This window comes from Miscanthus floridulus, chromosome 5, assembly GCF_019320115.1.
Source record: "Miscanthus floridulus cultivar M001 chromosome 5, ASM1932011v1, whole genome shotgun sequence".
Lineage (NCBI taxonomy): Eukaryota > Viridiplantae > Streptophyta > Magnoliopsida > Poales > Poaceae > Miscanthus > Miscanthus floridulus.
The window spans coordinates 114,573,102-114,590,280 of record NC_089584.1 but is presented as its reverse complement, the minus strand read 5'-3'; positions in this window follow the sequence as shown (position 1 = coordinate 114,590,280).

Here is a 17,179-nt window from a genome sequence, read left to right as displayed (position 1 = left end):
GACAGTCACTGAAACGTGGGACCACCTTTGGTTTGGTGATTGCCGGACCAGGTCCAGACTCCAGAGCTGACCGGCTGGGATTTTTTTTCTACCAACAAATGGTAAGCCTGGTAGGAGTATCACGGGTTGTCAACATAAAAATACCTCCGTCTCTACTCTCAAGAAGCGATTCTAAATTTGAACTAACGACTGTCGTTCGAGATGTTCTCTGCCTGCCCGTCTTCTAAATGAGCAATCAGTGTCATGATAACAGAATTACTCATTGGTTCTGTTCGCTTCGCTGAAAAAATAAACCAAAATACTATTCTGGTTGATTTATTATAAAAGAAAAACACGGTTCCGACTAAAAAACAAGCTGAAAAATACGGATTATAAGACAAACGAACAAGGCCATCGTGTTATCAAAAAGGGAATAAGTGATTGATAATATATCATGTTGTTCATATACGTGCGCACTCAGGCGCTATTTTTTATAGTGTATGAACGAGTTCGGCGTTAGAAGGTGTTTGGTTTGAGCTATTAAACTTTAGTAGCTACTAAACGGTTTAGTCACTTTTAGTAACTCTAGAGTTACTAGAGAGGAGTAAAGCCTTTTTACTAGCTTTTAGTCATAGCGTTTGGTTAAAAAGTTACTAAAATAATTAAAAACTACTAAATTTAGTAGCTATTAGACGAACCAAAAGTAGAGTTGTGCTGGGATTTTTTTCAACCAAAGGGAGACAGAGACACCTTCAGCGTATTTGTACTTGGGACCGCGACACGACACGCAGCACGAACTTGACAGCTGCACGAAACGACCAGCACCAACCCTTTCGGCAGCGCACCGTTTGGCTCGGCTCGAGCACGCAAGGGAGGCAGCGACGCGTACGTGGCCGGGCGGTGCGGGAGTCGGCCTCGCCGAGGCCCTAGAGATTTCGCGGTGGAATCAACTGTTGACCGAGGCTGAGTCGGCTGACAAAATTTTGATTGAAATTGGCTAAAAAATACTGTTTTAGCTGAATTGTTGTGAGAGAGAAACATTATTTTAACTAAAAAACAAAGTCGAATAAATTGAATATGGGATAAGTCGAACGGGAATATCGTCGGGATGGATGGTCCAGCGTCTGTTATCAAACTTTGTTTTTTAGTCTCAGTCATGAATGAACTATTAAATATTAATAAGACATTTTAGATTTTAAATTTGCGGTTTAACTTCGTCGTACTCGTTTCATATGGAACAACATGACGCACCTTGTCAGCTTCACCACAAACTGCGATAGAAAATGGATGGTCATTGTTAGGTACCAGTATTCCTATCTAATTATGGCCCGGCCATTGAAATAGCACACTTTTTCAGCGGGGAATATATAGGCCAATATCTGATTACGGCCTGGCATCAACCAAACACAAGAATTGCTTTCTATGCTCCTCCATGATCAAATAGTGTGTTACATTTTCACGAACCAAACAAAAATCTCAGCTATTTTGTTTATGTTAGAGAGGAGGACAGAGAAATTTAACTTTTTATGGTGCAGACAGTAGTGAGTTAAGCACAGAAAAGGTTGTTTGTCGTTGCTGCCGAAGAGAATAGCATGATGCATTTGAAGTTTAAGATAGGTATAGGTAGGGATGAAAACGGATCGGATACGAATGGATATCACTCATATTATATTTGTTTTCATATTTCTGTTCGGATTCGGATTCGGACACGGATAGCGTTCGGATACATATACGAATACGGATTGACTCGGTTACGGATACGAATAATGAGTATCGAATACGGTATGAATCGGATTCGAAGAAGGTCGGATACAAATATCTATTCGGATATTGAGTAAAAGCAGCATATATATATATATATCATACGTGCGCAAACCATTACACCACTCTATGAGTCCATAATCCATCTAGATTAAGCCGAAAGACTAAAGAGTAAAGCAACAAATAAGATAAAGATACAGATACATCATACATCAAACATCATACAAGCACCAATCTTCGCGGCATGAGTAGAAATAGCCAAGCTCATGGCTTCATGGGTCTCATGGAGTCATGGTCATGGATTCAAGATCTACAATCCTTATATAGGCCATTTTTTTCATTTGAGAAAGTTTGAACAAAATGTAGTTCAAATTTCACAAGTGTGTGACATAGTTTTAGAAAGTCTGTATGAGATTCAAGAATTTGTGACTAGTGTTTGATAAAACTTTCTCAAATGGGAAAATGAGCTATGTAACAATTGTAGATCTTGCTGAGATGATCAAACTTGGTATTCAGAGTTTTTTCATCTGAGGTCATTTAGTGTCTCATTTGAGCAAGTTTGACCAAGTCAAATTTGGTCAAATGAAAAAACAACACTTTGACTCTAGTATTATGAACTCTAAATGTGTCGGTGCTTTGGAACCAGGGGTCCCTCAACCAACGAGTGAATTTATGCTGCGTGCCCCTAATCCCGGATGGTGATGCAAAGAGACACAAGGTTTATACTGGTTCAGGCAATCGAGGCTCTACGTCCAGTCCGAGAGATCGATCTTGTATTCCTTGCACCGGAGTGCTCGTAGTAGGGGGTTACAAGCTAGGTGAGAGAGGGAGCTAGCCCCAGGTCTCGGCGTGGGTGGTGCGGGCTGCTTGAGGCGTTGTTCCCAAGCAGCGTAGGAGTGCGTAGTTCTATCGGTGTGTTCGTCTTTCTGCCTTCCTCCCTAGAAATGGCCCCGGTCCCTCCCTTTTATACTCTAAGGGAGAACTGGGACCGTACATAGGTTGCTACATAGCGCTTCTGTAAATGGGGTGGCGTGTCCGAGCCCTGTAGCCGGCCACTGTTGTGGTATGGTCGATGGAGTGGCCCCGTCCTTGTCGTGCAGAAGTGACGCGCCGGTCATACTCGATTTTGTGCGTCGTGGGGCTCCAGTACAGCTTGATGCAGGACATGGCGGGCGACGTGCTGGTCACCGTGCAATGACGTCGTAGGGAGCAGCGGCTCTGCAGATGCCGAGACCGAGCCATCGTGGGGGGCTTCGGCGGACATGGGTCCTCAGGCTGCCGAGCCCCTGAAGAAAACTGCCGAGGCCTTGGAGGGAATTATTGGTCCTGGGTACTGATTCCGAGGCCACAGTAGCCCAGACGTGGCTCCCCACGCTGCGTTGTCCTCGGAGCAGGAGTTGGCAGCACAGTGAGGCATGGGCGTCAACCATGTGCATGGTGGTTAGTATAGTGGTGGGTAACCCCTGCCCAGTCCTGCCTCCTGTCCCGTCGGCCATTCCGCTGTACTGTGCCGAGCATGCGGCCGATGTCAGGGGCAGCAGTTGGCTGAGTTAATGCGACACGACGTTTTGTCAGAGGGACGGGAGAAGGAAGAGGCAGCGGAGTGCTGCCGAGCCCGCCTCGCGCGAGACGGAGGGTCGGTGGCCCGGCCGAGGCCTTTGGCGGGGAATTGCTCGAGGTCAGTGGTGAGGGGGCCTCGGGCGAGTCGGAGAATCGGCCGAGGCCAGCGGCGATGGGGCCTCGGGCGAGCCAGCGGTGATGGGGCCTCGGGCGAGTCGGAGAATCGACCGAGGCCAGCGGTGTTTAGCTGGTTTCGATCTTTACGAAGTCTAAGCAGTCGTTTTTTGGGTCTTGCTTAGGGTACCCCTTCTCACGGTATCCGACAGTAGCCTCCGAGCCTTGGGGGGAGTGGAGGCACTCCCCCTGAGGTTCTGACGAGAATTGGCTCTTGATAGTTCCTGTTGGGATGGTGTTCTGTATTCGAGGTTTTGGTGGGTGCGCGCGAGCGCACCCGCCGGGTGTAGCCCCCGAGGCCCTGGAGGAGTGATTTCACTTCTTCAGAGGCTTTTTTCTCTTTCGAGTGAGGCGTTTTCATTGTGTTTGCCGGGCCCGTGGGTGCGAGTTCGGATCGCGGGGCCTCGACGATGTTGCGGAAAGAGCCCCTTAGCCTCCGCCTGGAGCGAGAGGGCCGTCAGGGGTTCCCCCGGCTTTTTGTACGACCCTCGTGCTTCCTTTTCGCTCGGAAGGAGGGGTGGAAGATGCCATGCTACCCTCGGTGGGCGCGAGCGATGGCATTTCCGGTGAGCTGTTATCGGGTAAGTCCGAGTGGAGGCCCGTACCCCGTTCGCTGGGGGTCGGCTAGCGGTCCGAAGACGCGCTCCAAGAATACCGGCGGGTTTCTCTAGTGGGTGCCGAGGCCGTTCGCTGGGCCTCGGTGGCTCGGTGCCTCCCTACGGTGGGATCCCATTCGGAGACCTCCCTGCCGGTCTCGGACACGACACAGGGCGCGCCTGTACAGGCTCGCCCGTAGTCGTCCCTGACTCCTTTGCCTTGGGGCAGCTGTCGAAACCCCTGGGGGCCCAGCCTTCGAACCCCTGGACCGTAACGGGCTTGGGTCGCTTTGTCTTTATCTTGGGTGCAGGAAGAGCCCCCGAGCCTCTGCACGGAGCGAGAGGGCGGTCAGGGGTCCTCCCGACTTTTTTGTTCGTCCCCCGCACGTCCTTTTCGTTCGGACGGGGGGGCTATTTGCCGAGCCCACTCGTGTGCGAGCTTGAGCCGCTGGGTCTCGGCAAAGTTGCAGGAGGAGCCCCCGAGTCTCTCGCACGGAGTGAGAGAGCGGTCAGAGGTCCCCCTGGCTTTTGGTTCGCCCCTCGCGCGTGAGGGTCTGTCTGCTGAGCCCCCCTTGGGTGCGAGCCTAGGTCGCGGGGTCTCGGCGTCTTTTGCAGAAGGAGCTCCCTAGCCTCTGCACGGAGCAAGAGGGCCGTCAGGAGTTCTTCTGGCTTTTTGAACGACCCTCGCGCTTCCTTTTCGCTCGGAAGGAGGGTTTGTTTTGCCGAGCCCCCTCGTGTGCGAGCCTAAGTCGCTGGGCCTCGGCAATGTTTTGCAGGAAGAGTCCCTTAGCCTCTGCGCGGGGCAAGAGGGCCGTCAGGGATTCTTCTGACTTTTTATTCGACCCTCGCGCTTCCTTTTCGCTCGGAAGGAGGGGTGGAAGATGCCGTGCTACCCTCGGTGGGCGCGAGCGACGGCATTTCTGGTGAGCTGTTATCGGGTAAGTCCGAGTGGAGGCCCGTACCCCGTTCGTTGGGGGTCGGCTAGCGGTCCAGAGACGCGCTCCAAGATTACCGGAGGGTTTCTCTAGTGGGTGCCGAGGCCGTTCGCTGGGCCTCGGTGGCTCGGTGCCTCCCTACGGTGGGATCCCATTCGGAGACCTCCCTATCGGTCTCGGACACGACACAGGGCGTCCCAAGCGTTTCGCTTGCTTGGGCCTCGGCCTCGTATAGGCTCGCCCGTAGTCGCCCCTGACTCTGTCGCCCTGGGGCGGCTGTCGAAACCCCTAAGGGCCCAGCCTTCGAACCCCTGGACCGTAGCGGGCTCGGTGCCCAGTTCCTTTGCCTGAAAGGAATCGGGGGGGTTATTTCTCTCCCTACGGCTTAATAACGGCAGGCGCGTCTTTTGAGGCGGCTTTTTCGGGGAGGCGAAACGGCGCCCGCTGCTACTGCGGTTGGACGCGACGTGGCGTCAGCCGACGGGACGTATCTGCACGCGCGATTTAATGAGGAGGGAGTGGGCGCGTGGGCGGTAAGACCGGATCTGGATAACCGCGCCGGATTTTTTGGGGGAAACTTCCCCGATTTCGTCGCCCGGTGGTTTCGTCTTGTCTCTGCATAAATACGCAAAGAACCTCGCCCTTCCCCTTCTTACCTTTTCCGCATTCGCTTTTGCTGTCTCCGTGCCGTTGCTGAGAGCATAGAGCGCCGGGGAGGAGAAGGGCGAGGGCGAGAGACTGAAAGAGAGAGGGAGAGAGATTACCGCCGTAGCAGCGTCCTCCGCCGCGCAATGGCTGGTGGTCCCGTCATCCTCCCGGCGGATCCCTGGGAGCGGTCCGACGTCACCGAGGAGAAGCTGCAGTCGCTCGTGGAGGCCGGTCTTCTTCGCCCGATCACCGACCCCGACGAGCCGGAGTGGATTGCTCCGGGGAACGAGTCGGAGCCGAGGTCGCGCGACGGCTACGTGGTGAGCTTCGTTGTCTTCCACGAGCGAGGCTTCGGGTCGCCGGTGGATAACTTCATGCGGGCGCTCCCGCACTACTATGGCGTGGAGCTTCACAATTTCAGCCCCAACTCCATCGCGCAGGCGGCCATCTTCGTCGCCGTCTGTGAGGGGTACTTGGGGATCGCTCCCCACTGGGAGTTGTGGCTCCACTTGTTCCGAGCGACGTTCACCACCAAGCCGGGGGGAACGAGGGGGGCTTGGAAGGTGCAGAGGGCCGGCGGCTGCACCCTTCACGTGCGCCAAGACCGGCAGTCCCTCTACATCCCGGCCCAGCTGTCATCGTCCAACCGTCGTTGGTATGACGGCTGGTTCTACCTCCGCAACGACGGCGGAGGACTTCCCCCTTATACCGGGCGGGTTGTAGAGAGTCAACCAGAGAAATGGGGGTACGACGTCATCAAGGTCGATCAGCCTAGGCTGGAACCGCTCTTGAGGGCCTTGGGGAAGCTGCGTGACCACGGCCTTTCGGCGGCCGTGGTCGTGGTGGCTTTTCACCGCCGGAGGGTGTTGCCGCTGATGGCCCGGCGGCGGCGGCTGTTCGAGATGACCCCGGGCGATCCGATCGCTGGTGTCAAGATGTCCGCCTTCGCCCTTACCGACGACGAGACCCTGCGTCGGGTGAGAGAGGCGGTGGACGGGAAGCCGAAGATTGACGATTTGATGCCGTTCCCGATGCGCCCGTCGTGGGGGTATGTCTCGCTGGTAAGTTGGATGTTGCCGAGGCTTTCGCGGCCTTCTTGTTTTTCGCCTTTTTTGTCTGTTGTCTTACTTCGTCGTTCTCACAGGGGATAAGAGACGTGCGAGGCTCCCCGCCGCCCGTTCCCGAGGACGCCCGGTGGCGATCCGTGAACAGGGCGCGTGCCGAGGAGGAGAAGAAGAAGAAAGATGCTAAGGAGGCGAAGCGCACGAAGAAGCTCCTCGCGCGCGAAAAGCTGGACGCCCGTCGCCGGCGTCAGAAGCTCGACGGTCTCCCGTTGGAGCCATCTCCCTCGTCGTCGGTGTCGGATTCTTCGAGCGACGGCGGCGGGCGCGAGGTGGGGACGGCCTGCCTGGAACACCTCCCCGACATTAGGGAGATGGTACCCGGGGCGCCGGTAAGGAGCCTGACGCTCCTAGGAGGAGGAGGTGTCCCGGGGCCAGTGGTGGCCCGTCCCGGGGCCGAGGCCGACACACCCGAGGCGTGGGTGTCGGAGGAGCGTGCCGTCAGCCCGATGGGTTCGACGGTGGAGGTCGAGCGGGTGACGGTGGGGGCGACCCCATTGTCTCCGCGAAGGGTCGAGGAGGTGCCGGGGTCCGACGGAGGCCAGCTGGCACTGGTGGACACCGAGGCCGCGCTGCTGCCACCACCGCCGCCGTTGCAGAGGAGGCTGGCGGTGTCGAAGCGGCTGCATCCCCGTTCGCGGTAAGCGTCTTTTCTGGTGGAGTCCGTAGTACTTCTTGTTTGCCCCTTGGTCGCATGCTGACCTTAGGAGTGTCTTTGCTTCCAGCCAGACGCATCCGGTGGAAGATCCTCCCTTGGCACCCCGTAAGGCGCTCATGGTGAACGTTAGCTCCTCCGCCCATCAGGCAGCGGAGGCGCAGGCTGGCGTGCAGCGTGGCGCGGCGTCAGGCGGGGCCGTTTCGGAGGAGGCGGCTGCCCAGGAAAAGGGTGCTGAGGCGGCCGCGGAGCGAGTAGAGGAGGAGGAGCCCACGCCTCATGATGTCGTGGGTCTTGGGGCGAAGGAGGCTGGGGCGTCTACCATTGCCGAGGCCATTGAGGGTGTGGCCGGAGCCCCCAAGACCTCCGAAGTCAGGGCGGTGGACGTCGGGGCCATCGAGGTAGAGATGGCGGAGGCCAGAGCCCCCGGGTCCGTCGAGACCGAGGCGATGGAGGTGGAGACAGAGCAAATTTTGGCGCCGCCCCTGGTTCAGACAATCTCGTCTGATGATTCTTCCCGAGGGAAGGAGGCAGCGAACGTCGAGGCGGCCAGTACCGCGGAGCAGCCAGTCCTAGATCCCGCCGAGGGGAGTTCGGCCCTTGCCCGGCTACGGCCCGAGCCCCATGGGTGGAACTTCCCGCGTGTTTTCTGGCGGAACCAGGCTGATCCCGAGGGGGAGCCTGTGTTCGCCCTTGAAGATATCGCAGAGGGGGGGCGGTGGGATACCCTCGAGGAGTACCGCCAACTGGCAGTGCGGTCGCTGCAGACAGCGATGACTATTATGGAAGGGGACTTGCCTGGTGTCACTTGGGTAAGTACTTTCGTGTCTCGTGCCGAGTTGTCCTCGCAGTGTTTGACGTGCGTTTTTTACCTCTTTAGGAGCTCGAGACCCGGTCCCTTGGGAAATCGGTGTTCCTACGAAGGGAGAGGGATATCTGGGACCAGCTCGGGCGGCAGAAGGGCCTGCTTGCCGATGCCTAGGGGCTTTTGTCGGCGCGGAGTGCGGAAGTGGAGGACCTCCGCCTTCGTTGTGCTGACCTTCAGGCTAAGCTGGTCACGGCTAAGGGGCAGGCTGCCCCTCTGGTGGCGAAGATCAAGGAACTGGAGGAGGAGCGAGACTCCTTCAGGTCTCGGGCCCAAGAAGCGACGACCTCTGCGAAGGCCACAGCCGGGCAGCTGGGTGCGGAGCAGAGCGAGCATCAGGCGACGAAAGTCGCCTTGGCAGAGGCTACCAAGGCGGCCGAGGCCTCTCGGGTCGAGGTCTTAGCCTGGAAGAACAAGGCCAAGGGTAAGTTCCGCTGAACCGTGTTCCTTGTTCCATTTGTTCCGGTTCGCGTTTGACTCCTGACCCTTCGTTGCGACGTAGATCTAGAGAAAGAGGCTTCCCAGGCGGCTGAGGCCTCCGTCGTAGCGCAAGCGGCGCTGGATGTTGAGGTCTGGGAGCACGAGGCGCTGTGCAGCGCTGTCCGTACCGCCTGCGAGGCCCTGGACGTTGAGGAGGTCCAATCAGCCAGCTCCCTTGGGAGCCGCCTGATTGCGTTGAGCGGCCGCGTCCACGAGAGGCTCCGGGGGGCGTTGCACACGGGCGTCAAGCGCGCCCTGGCTGTCGTTTCCTCGCACTATGCCATCAACCTCGAGGCTGTCAGCGACGGCTACGTGTTGCCAGAAGATGACGAGGAGGCTGATGCGGAGGTAATGAGGCTGTTGGAGGCGGCCGAGGCACCTGGCACAGCGCTGGCTGGTCTATTTGAAGAAGAGGTGGTCCCTCCCGCGCCGGCCGCCGATCCTTGAGCTTTGATCTAGGCCAAAAGGGGCCATGTAACCGGATTGGGTTAGTTGTCATACCGTGACGTCTTTGTGGCCGTCGAGGCCTTTAAAGTATTTGCGTATGTGCGTCTTTTAACCGTTTTCTGTTCTACTTCCGAGCCTGTGCCCTCTGTCTCGATCTTGGGAACCCGCAAAGAAATCCCTCGGGACCTAAGCTGTCCTTCGGCGAAGGATGGTAAGGGAGCTGCCGTAGCCCAGAGGCGTAGGTTGTTCTCACGACTCGATCGGCCCTTTGGCCTCCAGACAAACTTTTGGTCTTTGGGTTTCTTGTGAAGGTCCCGTCGGAGCGCGAGAGAGTTTGGCGTAGAAATTTTTTGAAAGACCATTAACAAACGGTGTTCGAGACTTAGGGGGTTTCAGGACTTAGGGGGTTTCCCCTTTTTAGCCCCCAAGGGAGGCTCGGCTTTGCAGAGGCAGAGCCGAGTCTCCCTTATAGCGCTATTGTGACGTCGAGCCCCTATTGATAGACAAGCTCTCTGCATAGAACTTCCTCGGAGCCTACGCTGTCCTTTGGGTGAAAAGTGGTGAGGGAGCTGCCGTAGCCCGGAGGCGTAGGCCGTTCTCACGGCTCGGCCGGCCTTTTCGCCTTTGAGACGATCGTACGGTCCTTAGGTTCTATACAATCGACTTGTCTATAAGGGGGGTTCCTCGAAAGATTATAACAACTAAGGACGCTTCTTTATTGTATTTCGAGAAACAATGTAAACAACGTTTGGAAATTTAAGGGTAGAAACGACGTAGCTGTTCTATGTTCCAAGCGTTTGTGAAGATTTCGCCCTTCTCATTGGCCAACTTGTAGGTCCCGGGCTTCAGCACTTGAGCGACGATGTACGGCCCTTCCCAGGGTGGGGTCAGCTTGTGGCGGCCCTTGTTGCTCTGCCTCCGTCTTAGCACCAGGTCGCCTACCTTCAGGTCTCGTCTTTGGACGCGCCGGGCTTGGTAGCGTCGTAGGGCTTGCTGGTATCTGGCTGAGTGTAGCAGCGCGATGTCTCGGGCTTCCTCCAGTTGGTCGAGGGCGTCTTCGCGGGCAGTGCGGTTGCTTTGCTCGTTGTACGCCTGTAGCCTCGGGGAACCGTATTCTAAGTCAGTGGGGAGGATGGCCTCGGCTCCATAGACCAGGAAGAACGGTGTGAATCCCGTGGCTCGGCTCGGGGTATTCCTTAGGCTCCAGATGACTGACGGGAGTTCGGCAAGCCATTTCTTATCAAACTTCTTCAATCGATTGAATATTCTTGGCTTAAGGCCTTGTAGGATCATGCCGTTGGCACGCTCTACTTGGCCATTCGTCCTTGGGTGCCCTACGGCTGACCAGGCCACCCAGATGTGGTGGTCGTCGCAGAACGTTAGGAATTTGCGACCGGTGAATTGTGTCCCATTGTCAGTGATGATGGTGTTAGGAACCCCGAACCTGTGGATGATATCCGTAAAGAACAGCACCGCTTGCTCGGATTTGATCTGAGCGATCGGACGAGCCTCGATCCATTTGGAGAATTTGTCGATAGCTACCAGCAGATGGGTATAGCCCCCGGGTGCCTTCTGCAGAGGCCCGACCATGTCCAGCCCCCATACAGCGAATGGCCATGTGATGGGGATGGTTTGGAGGGCTTGGGCCGGGAGGTGCGTCTGTCGAGCATAGTACTGGCATCCCTCGTAGGAGCGTACTAGCATCGTGGCGTCGGCCACCGCCGTCGACCAATAGAAACCTTGGCGGAAGGCGTTACCCACGAGCGCCCGAGGCGCCGCGTGGTGCCCGCAGACTCCCGCGTGCAAGTCCCAAAGTAAGGATTGGCCAGCCTCGGTGGTGATGCATCGTTGGAGAATACCAGATGGGCTACGCCTATACAACTCGCCGTCGCAGAGGACGTAAGTCTTGGCGCGTCGCGCAAGCCGTCGGGCTTTGGTTCTGTCGGCAGGAAGCTCTCCTCGAACGAGGCGATCAAGGAAAGGGACTCGCCAGTCCGTTCCTTGATCGGCCTTGGGAGGCTCTGCGTCAATCGCCATGGCCTCGGGCTCGGCGGGCGAGGTCTCGGTGGCAGAGGGGGCCTCGGGCCCTGCGGTGGGCTCGGCCGATGGGCCCTCTTCCGTCGCCGAGGCGTAGTCGACGGATGGCTTGTGGAGGTCTCTGGCGAAGACGTTCGGGGGAACCGGGGTCCGTGCCGACGCCATCTTCGCTAGTTCGTCCGTGGCCTCGTTGAACTTTCGTGCAACGTGGTTGAGTTCGAGACCGTCGAACTTGTTCTCCAGGCGACGTACTATCGCGTAGTACGCCTTCATTTTGGGGTCATGGCAGCTTGACTCTTTCATCACCTGATCGACGACGAGCTGCGAATCACCCCGTACGTCGAGACGTCGTACTCCAAGTTCGATGGCGATTTGCAGGCCGTTGACGAGGGCCTCGTATTCGGCGACATTGTTGGAGGCAGCGAAGTGAAGCCGGATCATGTAGCGCATGTGTACTCCGAGGGGCGAGACCAGGAGCAGGCCCGCGCCAGCCCCAGTTTTCATCAGAGACCCGTCGAAGTACATGGTCCAGCATTCTGATTGGATCTGAACGGGTGGCAGCTGTGTGTCGGTCCATTCGGCTACAAAGTCGGACAGGACCTGTGATTTGATCGCTTTCCGAGGCGCGAAAGACAAGGTTTCCCCCATGAGTTCGACAGCCCACTTGGCTATTCTACCCGAGGCCTCCCGGTTTTGGATTATCTCTCCCAGAGGAAAAGACGACACCACAGTCACCGGGTGGGACTCGAAGTAGTGACGCAGCTTGCGTCGAGCCAAGACTACGGTGTAAACCAGCTTCTGGACGTGGGGGTAACGCATCTTAGTTTCGGAGAGCACTTCGCTGACGAAGTAAACAGGTCGTTGGACGGGTAGAGCATGTCCCTTCTCCTGCCTCTCGACTACTACGGCCGCGCTAACCACTTGGGTCGTCGCGGTGACGTAGAGCAAGAGGTGCTCGCCCTCGGTGGGCGGTACCAGGACGGGGGGGTTGGTGAGCAGTGCTTTGAGCCTGGCGAGGGCTTCCTCGGCCTCGGCGGTCCAAGAAAAGCGCTCGGACTTTCTCAAGAGGCGGTACAGGGACAGGCCTTTTTCGCCGAGGCGCGAGATGAAGCGACTTAGGGCTGCAAGGCATCCCATGACCCTCTGTACGCCCTTGAGGTCTCTGATTGGTCCCATGCTGGTTATAGCTGAGACCTTCTCTGGGTTGGCCTCAATGCCGCGTTCCGAGACTATGAATCCCAAGAGCATGCCTCGGGGGACCCCGAACACGCACTTCTTGGGGTTGAGCTTGATGCCCTTCTCTCTAAGGCATTTGAAGGTCACCCTCAAGTCATTCACGAGATTTTCAGCCTTTCTAGTTTTGACCACGATGTCGTCTACGTAGGCCTCGACGGTCTGCCCAATGTTGTCGCCAAAGACCTGGGTCATGCACCGCTGGTACGTGGCACCTGCGTTTCTGAGGCCGAAGGGCATCATCACGTAGCAGTACATGCCAAACGGGGTGATGAAAGAAGTCGCGAGCTGGTCAGACTCTTTCATCTTGATCTGATGGTATCCGGAGTACGCATCGAGGAAAGACAGGGTCTCGCACCCTGCGGTGGAATCAACGATTTGATCGATTCGAGGTAATGGGAAGGGGACCTTTGGACAGGCTTTATTCAGACCGGTGTAGTCTACACACATCCTCCATTTCCCATTTTTCTTCTTGACTAAAACAGGGTTAGCCAACCACTCTGGGTGGGATACTTCCTTGATGAACCCGGCTGCCAAAAGCTTCTATACCTCCTCCCCGATGGCCCTGCGCTTTTCTTCGTCGAAGCGGCGCAGGCGTTGCCTTGCCGGTCTAGATCCAGCCCGGATGTCCAGGGCGTGCTCGGCGACTTCCCTTGGTATGCCCGGCATGTCCGAGGGACTCCATGCGAAAATGTCGGCGTTCGCACGGAGAAAGTCGACGAGCACGGCTTCCTATTTGATGTTGAGGGTGGCGCTGATCCTCAGCGCCCGGTCGTCGGGGCATGCGGGGTCGACCGGGATGAGTTTGATGGTTTCAGCGGGCTCGAACGCCCCCGCGTGACGCTTGGAGTCAGGTACCTCGCCACTGAGCTGGTCGAGGTGGGCGATGAGGGTCTCGGCCTCCGCAAGAGCCTCGGCGTACTCGATGCACTCGACGTCGCAGTCGTATGCATGTTCGTACATGGATTCGATTGTGATGACACCATTAGGGCCTGTCATCTTGAGCTTGAGATAGGTATAGTTGGGCACTGCCATGAACTTGGCGTAGCATGGTCGCCCCAGGATGGCGTGGTAGGCTCCCCCGAACCCGACTACTTCGAAGGTGAGGACTTCCTTGCGGTAGTTGGAAGGGGTGCCGAAGCAGACGGGAAGGTCGATGCGCCCGAGGGGTTGCGTGCGCCTCCTCGGCACGATGCCATGGAAGGGTGCAACGTCGCCTCGTAGCCTCGACCGGTTGATCTCCAAGAGCTCCAGGGTGTTGGCGTAGAGGATGTTGAGGCCGCTGCCTCCGTCCATCAACACCTTGGAGAGTCGGGTGTTGCCGATGATCGGGTCGATGACCAGCGGGTACTGCCCGGGATTCGGAATACGGTCGGGGTGGTCACCTCGATCGAAGGTGATCGCCTCTTGGGACTAGTCGAGGTACTGGGGGGTGGCCACTTTGACCGAGAAGACTTCTCGGCGTTCCCTCTTGCGCTGCCGCGCCGTAAGGCATGCCGAGGGCCCACCGAAGATCATGAAAGCGTTGCGTACCTCGGGGAACCCGTTGTCCTTGTCCTCGTTCCGACCGCCGGCGCCCTTCTGCTTGGTGTCGTCGTCGGGGAGCCCGAGCCTGGCGTAGTAGCGCCGCAGCATGGTGCAATCCTCGAGAGCATGCTTCACCAGACCTTGATGGTAAGGGCAGGGCTTCTTCAGCATGTCGTCGAATAGCCCGGGGCCGCGGGGGCCGCGGGGATTCCTGCGATCCGTTGTGGCGACATGGACGGCCTCGAGGACTTCCTGCTTCCCTGGGCGACCCTTCTTCTTTTTCTTAGGGAGGTGGGAGGCTGAGGCCTCAGGGGCCTCTTCCCTCCGCTTACCCTTGGAATCGGCGTCGGGGAAGATGGCTCCAACAGCCTCTTCCCCTGAGGCGAAGCTGGTGGCGATGTCGAGGAGCACGGCAGCAGAGCGCGGGACGTTGCGTCCTAACTCTCGGACCAAGTCCCGACAAGTGGTGCCGGAGAGGAAAGCCTGGACGATCTCCGAGTCGCCGACGCTGGGTAGCTCGGTGCACTGTTTGGAGAAGCGCCGGATGAAGTCTCGGAGAGACTCGTCCGGCTTCTGGCGGCAGCTCTTAAGATCCCAGGAATTCCCAGGGCGCACGTATGTGCCCTGGAAGTTCTCGACGAAGATCCTAACCAAGTCGCGCCAGTCGTGGATTTGCGAGGGAGGGAGATGCTCGAGCCAGGCTCGCGCCGAGTCCGATAAGAGCAAAGGGAGATTGCGGATGATGAGCAGATCATCGTCCGCGCCACCTAGTTGGCAGGCCAGGCGGTAATCGGCGAGCCAGAGTTCCGGGTTGGTCTCGCCGCTGTACTTCGCAAGGTTGGCCGGCTGTCGGAACTGGGCGGGGAAAAGAGCAACGCGGATGGCCCTGCTGAAGACCCGAGGTCCTGGCGGCTCAGGGGAAGGACTGCGGTCCTCACCGCTGTCGTAGCGACCGCCTCGGTGTGGGTGGTAGCCCCGGGCGGCTCCGTCGTCGTGGCGCCGTTGCCTGCCAACTACTTCGTGGTCGCCCTATGCCTCGCGTTGGTCCCTAGGTCGATCGCGCCCCGAGGGGGCCCTGTTGACCGAGGCGCGAGCGGCCTCGGGACGGACCGAGGCATCCTGGCCCCAGCGAGGTTGCGCTGTGGGTTGCTCCGAGGTGCCTCCGCGTCGGCGGGAGGCGGAACTTTCGGCCTGCTGCACCGCTGCGGTCTCGAGGAGGTCGCGGAGCTCTCCGTGGACCCGTCGCCCCTCGGTGGTGGAGGGCTCGGGCATTGCTCGGACCAGCATCGTAGCCGCTGCGACATTCTGGCTAGCGCGATTAAAGATTGGGGGTGGCTCTCCCCCCTCGTTGTCGTTGATGCGGTGATGGACGTCGCGGGCCCTCCCTCGGGCTCCTCCGCCCTCACCGCGCCCTTGCTGCTCCTGCTCGAGAGTGTCCCGAAGCTATTGCAGAAGGAGTCGGTCTTGTTCGACCTTGGCTCGAAGCTCGCGGAGCTGCTCCAGGTCTGGGCGTTGATGCCCCCGCGAACAGGATTCTCGTTCCGTGCTGCCGGGGCCTCGAGACGTGGAGGTGTGGCGTCGCCCGCCCCTGCCCTGGGCGGGGAATGGTTGCCTGTCCTCTCGTCCTCTTCGCCCGCCCTTGGCATCCCGAGCCCGACGTGGAAGCACTCACGAGATGGATCGTAAGTCCCTTCGTCGTCGGAGTCGGAGTAGCCGAGGCAGTAGTCGCTCGCGGCCAAGAATTGGCGCAAAGCCCTAGGGTTGTGGAGTTCGGAGAAATCCACCCTGGGCCATGCCTCATCCTCGTCCGAGGAGTCGGAGCGGGTGCTCAGGTCTAGAGCGAAGCGCTGGCGGCGTTCCGAGGGGTGCTCGTGAGTGGCAGCGTAAGCGTAGGCGTAAGAGGCGGCGGCATTTCTCAACCCAAAGGGGTATGGGGACGGTGCCGTCTCCATATTCTGCCCCGTCGGGGTCGGCTCTTCAGGGAGTGGTGGAGCAGAGCTAGACGACTGGGCATCGCCGCGAGCCACCGGCGATTTTCCTTCGTCCATGCTCAGGCCAGACAGGTCCCCAGCCAGGGACCCCGTACCAACAGCTGGTCGTAGGGTATCGGCGGGGAGTGGCGTGCCGCCCCGGGCTCGCGTAGCGTCGGGGTGGCCTTGCTCGCGTCGCGCCTGGCGAGCGTGGCGAGAGCGGCCGCCCGGGCGCCGCCTGCGCCTGGGCTGCCGAGGCGCGACTTCATCGTCGGACGGTGGGGCTCGAGGGGTGAGGAGCACCATGTCGTACTCATGCCCTAGAGACATGAACTCTAGGCTCCCGAACCAAACTACGGTGCCGAGACGCAATGGTCGTACGGGGTCTGCCATCCGGAACTTGCTAGGATGACGAAGCTGACACGCAGACGGCCCCTACCTGGCGCGCCAACTGTCGGTGCTTTGGAACCAGGAGTCCCTCAACCAACGAGTGAATTTGTGCTGCGTGCCCCTAATCCCGGATGGTGATGCAAAGAGACACAAGGTTTATACTGGTTCAGGCAATCGAGGCCCTACGTCCAGTCCGAGAGATCGATCTTGTATTCCTTGCACCGGAGTGCTCGTAGTAGGGGGTTACAAGCTAGGTGAGAGAGGGAGCTAGCCCCAGGTCTCGGCGTGGGTGGTGCGGGCTGCTTGAGGCGTTGTTCCCAAGCAGCGTAGGAGTGCGTAGTTCTATCGGTGTGTTCGTCTTTCTGCCTTCCTCCCTAGAAATGGCCCCGGTCCCTCCCTTTTATACTCTAAGGGAGAACTGGGACCGTACATAGGTTGCTACATAGCGCTTCTGTAAATGGGGTGGCGTGTCCGAGCCCTGTAGCCGGCCACTGTTGTGGTATGGTCGATGGAGTGGCCCCGTCCTTGTCGTGCAGAAGTGACGCGCCGGTCATACTCGATTTTGTGCGTCGTGGGGCTCCAGTACAGCTTGATGCAGGACATGGCGGGCGACGTGCTGGTCACCGTGCAATGACATCGTAGGGAGCAGCGGCTCTGCAGATGCCGAGGCCGAGCCATCGTGGGGGGCTTCGGCGGACATGGGTCCTCAGGCTGCCGAGCCCCTGAAGAAAACTGCCGAGGCCTTGGAGGGAATTATTGGTCCTGGGTATTGATTCCGAGGCCACAGTAGCCCAGACGTGG